Source organism: Polistes canadensis, unplaced genomic scaffold (assembly GCF_001313835.1).
Source record: "Polistes canadensis isolate GaletaPanama2010 unplaced genomic scaffold, ASM131383v1 scaffold_21, whole genome shotgun sequence".
NCBI classification, from domain to species: domain Eukaryota; kingdom Metazoa; phylum Arthropoda; class Insecta; order Hymenoptera; family Vespidae; genus Polistes; species Polistes canadensis.
In genome coordinates, this window is record NW_014569568.1 from 91,097 (window position 1) to 96,816 (window position 5,720).

A 5,720-nucleotide genomic window follows, 5' to 3' on the forward strand; every position below is an offset into this window, starting at 1 on the left:
TCTTTTCAAACAAGATAGCAACAAAAAGGGGTGGGGTGTTGCGAGGGTTTGGCAAGTGAGGCCACGAACAAATTAGTGCCAAAAATTTCCAACAGTTGATACGTCAGGCACAAATTATTATTTTTAGTAGACAATTAAACAAACATAATTATGCTGTACAGGTACGAGGGTTGAGCGTTAGGGTGTGTGTCAGAGGGAGGGTAGTTTTAATATAATCCTCCTCTTCTTTTTCTTCTTTTTTTTTTTGCTTTCAAAAGTCTTATTATCAAAGATTTCGTTTCGATGAACGATGTATATTAAATTTGTCGTTAATATTAATTATTTAATGAAATCAATTTGGCACGATATCTAATATTAATTAATAATAATAATAATAATATTCGATCGAGATGTTCTCAATTTATATAATTCCACGATCGTATTATATTTTTCTTATTTCTTTTAATATTTTCCTTCCCCTTCTAATTTTATATTTCAAATATTATATATGTATTGATATAAATCAAATTCTCTCTCTCTCTTCGTTTAAATTTATTAGTAGGAAAGTTAATGAGCGTGTGTACGTGAGAGAAAGAGAGAGAAAGAGAGAGGGTGGAAGAAGGAGAAGGTGGTGGTGGTGGTAGTGGTAGTGAAAGTGGTGGGGGAAACGAACACAGGAGAAAACACGCGCCCTTTCAGATCAATCACAAAATCTTATTGGACGATAATCGAATGAAATAATCAAACGTTAGATTTTTCTTTCCCTTAATTTTCTCTTTCATCAATACGATAATTGTATATTTTCTCTTTCTCTCTCTTTGTTTCTCTTATTCTCTTTCTCTCTTCTCTCTTACAGTAGTTTCTATTTTTCTTGATTACTTTCTCTTCTTCCTTTTTCTTTTACTTATAAATTCAAAATAAAAATTTTGTATCTTTCACTTTTTTTGTAGATTACGAACAAATACAATATTAAACGTATCTACGAAATGTCCAAATCACTCGCGCACGCAGAGCATCCATTTCGTGTTAACCAACACAGATTTGTTTATTATTTTCAGAGGGTTGGATTGGTTGATAGGGTGGTGAGTTTGGGTTGGGTTTGTTAACCCTCTCTCTTTCTCTTTCTCTTTCTCTTTTTCGTCTTTTGTTTTTCGTTGATTTTTAATATTTATTAAACGAACGTTGAGATTATTGTAATGCTATGATTTTTCATCCCCTTCTTTTTTCTTTCGAGAGAGAGAGAAAGAGAGATATTAAAAATTCCAGAGAATAATACAAAAATTTGCGCGTTTAATTGTTTTAACGTTAATGCGAGTTCGAAGAAGAAATGGACGGACGATGGTCCGAAGGAACACAAAAGGTTGCTGACGACGACGACAACGACGATGACGACGAGTCCATGTTGTTGCTCAAAATTCTCTTCTTCTTATTTTTATTCTTCTTCTTTTATACTACCACAAAACTGTTCTTGATGATTACTTTCCCAATAATATATAACACTATCAATTATATCTCACGAATAATATTAAAATCCTTTTGTGTGTATTACCTATGTAATAAATATTAACACATTAAATATTTAACAAAATATTAATAATTAATCATCGTTTAAATCGTTCGTTCATATTTCATACGAATCCTTCTCAAATTTGGACAAATATTCAAATAAGTAAATTTCCAGGATAAAAACTTAAATCGATTTCACTCGAACAACAACTACCATCACTACCACCACCATCACCATCACCATCACCAACACCACGACGACGACGACGACGACAACTACGACACAACTACGAAGATCCGTGTAAAATATTTTAATAAAACAAAAATAATTGTTAGAGTGAAATATATATCGATTAATAATCAAATATAATTCATTAAATAGCGTTAAGAATAGTAAATAGCATTATCGACACTGGGCCACGCGAGTCTCGGGGTGCGTCCATCCGGTCTGGATCGTTGCGGATGTTTCACCGGGCGAGACATTACCACCTTCCCCCACCTTCCCCCTCTCTCTTTCTCTCTCTCTCTCTCTCTCTTGTTCACCAACTCACTAATGTTTAACCTAATACTTAAATTTACAAATATTTTTTTTAGAAAAAAAAACAAAGAAACAGAGAGAGGAATTTAACACGGGACACCAAGGGGTGAAAAAAACAAATGGGGGTGATTTATATCCTTTATCAATTTTCTCTCTCTCTCTCTTTGAGTTGGTCTTATGCGCGCGCGAAAAGACGCGGGGTTTTCTACCCCCCGGGTTTGCTTTTTCACTCGTGTGTCTGTATATATACTTGCTATACTAATATACTCTTATTATTATTATTTCACCCAGTCTTTCTTTTTTTTAATTTTTTCTTTTTTTTCTAAATATTTTTCTTTTGTTATAAACGCGTCTAACGGTGATACCGTAAGCCCAGCACAGCGCCGTTAAAATAAGATGGTGGTGGTGGTGGGGGGGGAAGGTTTACCAAAAACGCACACCGTTCTTTCTCGACGACAACAACCACGACGATTACCACGACCTAGACGACAACGACGACGACGACGACGACCCACCTGTATTCTCTCTCTCTCTCTCTCTTTCTCTCTCTCTCTCTTTCTCTCTTTCTCTTTCAGTTCTTATTGATTCGGCGCGTACGCGCAAGCTTCCGATTCTGCGCTTGCAACGCTGCCACCGATAAAACCAACCAACCAATCAACGGCAACGGCGTCACCGTCGAATTCGATGGCAGAGACCTCAAGCGGAACTATAACGAAACATTTATAGTAATCCTATATATTTTGTATGTTCTTCTTCTTCTTTTTCTTTTAATGTTTATAACGAAACTAAATCTGACATTTCTTACGCCACGTAGACGATATGATGATGATGATTGAAAGAAATGAAGTGGAAACAAGAAAACAAGGGGGTTATGTCAGTTGTACAGTCTGCTAGTCGCCTGGTTTTCACCCCCTTTCTCGGCTAAACTACCCCTTCTTGCTATACCCCTTTTGTGTCGTCCGATATTCGTCGTCACCCTCCTCTCCTCCCCTTCCCACCCACCATTTCCACGTATTCTGCTCGAGGACACGGCCTACATTCCAATTACACCTACTTCTATCTATCTATCTTTCTTTCTTTATGTATTATATGTGTATGTATATACCTATGTATATTTTTCTAGTTTAATTATTAGTTTCTGGACACGTATTTTTTTCTTTTTTTTTCTTTTTTTAATCGCGTCTCGTTATATTTTTTTTTGTTTTTTTCCAATTGTTTTTCTCAACTCGTTAATTTAAATTTTGATTATAATGTGAAAGAATCGAACGCGTAAGGGTTTTACTACTTTTTTTGGTTGTTTATTAATTTTCTACTTTTTTAATAAGATTTCTTACTTTGAGATGCTTTTTGTTTGAATCGTTTGAATTTTAATTTGCTTTCCCCATTTTTTCCAAGTTAATTTATTTTATTACAATGTGTACAAGTTTTGATTGAGTTGTGATATACTTGTCGCAGTGTTTATTATAATTTTATTGTTATTATTTTTCTCCTCACTTGTGTTTAAGTAATTTCAACTTTGTATATTTATTTGCCTTGATTTTTTATTATTTATATGCATATACATTTTCTACACATTCCTATCATATGATTCTTCAAATATTTTCCTATTTCCACGATCGTAGAATATTCGAAATAACATTCGCCATTTCGTTGGCATGTAAAAATTGTTTTATTAAATTCTTCGAAGTAATATAACAAAAGTTTCAATATTACTATCGCTTACCAAATTATTTTATTCATCTATATCGTCGATCATTTCTTTTTTTTTTTTCATTTTTCAATTTTACAACAATCGTTTGGACTCTTATAGACATTTAAAAATTGTTCATTTACTCGTTTAAAATATTCTAATAAATTTTTCCTCTTTTTTTCTCTTTTTCGCAACAAAACAACTTCTCGTTTATTTCTTTCTTCTTCGACTAAAATATATCCGCGAGATTATTTTATTTTAAATAAATATATTATTTGTTTTAAAATGTTTATATAATTATTACAAATACACACACGTACCTGAACAAAAAATTTATATCGAAACTATAAACACGTAAGTGTTATTCAATTATTTCTAATAATATTATCATATATCAAATAACAAATGAAGACAATGCCTAGTTTTTTTTTCCTTATTGATACTTTATTTGAACACATTGAAATAAAACGCAAAGTTAGCAGAAGAATATAAAAATTATTTAATAGTACGTAAAGAATAAATCAAATATGTCCTACTATACGATAAAAACCTTAGTTGAACTTTATCTATCCTACGAGCTACGACTTTTCTCGAATCATTTCACTTCGATCCTAGTTTTTCCTTAAGTTAATCAATGATTTACGAGAATAATAAAAATCGGGGCTTGCATGTTAGAGAGCCAATAACCACAACAAACGGCCGACACATTATTCTTCATTCTTTACATTTTCAAACTTATCAATATTAATTCGACGTGACATCAATTTTCTGTCTCCTGTCGAAAACCAAAAGAAAGAAAGAAAAAAAAAAGAAAAAAAGATAAAAAGAAAAGTCAAAGATAAAAAGAACATTCACACGTTTCACGTTCGTTTATCTTTTTTTCCCCCCTTCTCCCCCCTCTCACCCCTCACCACTTTTCTCCACCACGTCATTCGTCTAGATCAAAAAGATGGTGGTAAAACGTTTGACACATTTGTCAAATGAACATTTTCTTTTTCTTTTTAATGGCAAGCTTCTTATCTCAACCCCAATGGAAACCCCTCGCGTTCCACCCTCTACCAATAACTCATCCTCATTTATGTCTTTTGTTTAAGATATACGAGTAACATTTAACTCGTATGTGTAGATATATTTGAAGATATTTTATCCGATTAGAATTATTTTTATTATTATTATTATTATTATTCTTTTTCATCATTTTTGCGATAAATGGGAATCGATGATAGAAAACGATTATGGAACTAAAAATGTTACATGGTTCGTTACATCATCGTAATTATCTTCATTTGATTCCAATTCCCACCACCCACCCCCATTCGTTCTCTCATCCCTTTCCCGCTTTTTTTTTTTTTTTGTTATTCCTTTTGTTCCTTCGACACAATAGATGTCGGAATGTGTGCATTGGCATTGTCTGACTATAGCGTATCTAATACTACTAATATTACTTACTATTATTACTACTTACTCGAATATTATTATTCGTACAGAATCTATATTGGTTTGCATTTTTTTTCCACTTGTTTTGTTTTTTTTCGGGGGGGGGGGAAGGTAATTAGATAATATAGATCATCGAAGAAAGTTGAATTTACTAAATTCGATAATTTGTTATTATTTAAACTCGTCTTTTATTTATTATCAAACAAAATAAATTATTCTTACCGATGAAAATTTATCATATATTTGTAATATTTTATTTAAGAAAATAATTCCTACACACGCAATTGATATATCAATCGTACATCAATTATAACGTATGAATAAACATTGCTGCTTTTTAATATAAACAAATGATCAAAATCACGTGGAATTTAATGAACCAAAAACTGATCAAATATTTCAAATAACAGTCTATATATTTAATTTAATAATCTAATAATAATATACTTGATCTGTGATATTCGATTTGAATTGAAATATATAAAAAAAAAAAACAAAAACTATTATAAATAATTATTCCTTGAGAATAATTTCAAATCATGAGTATAAATTTGATCACATATATATATA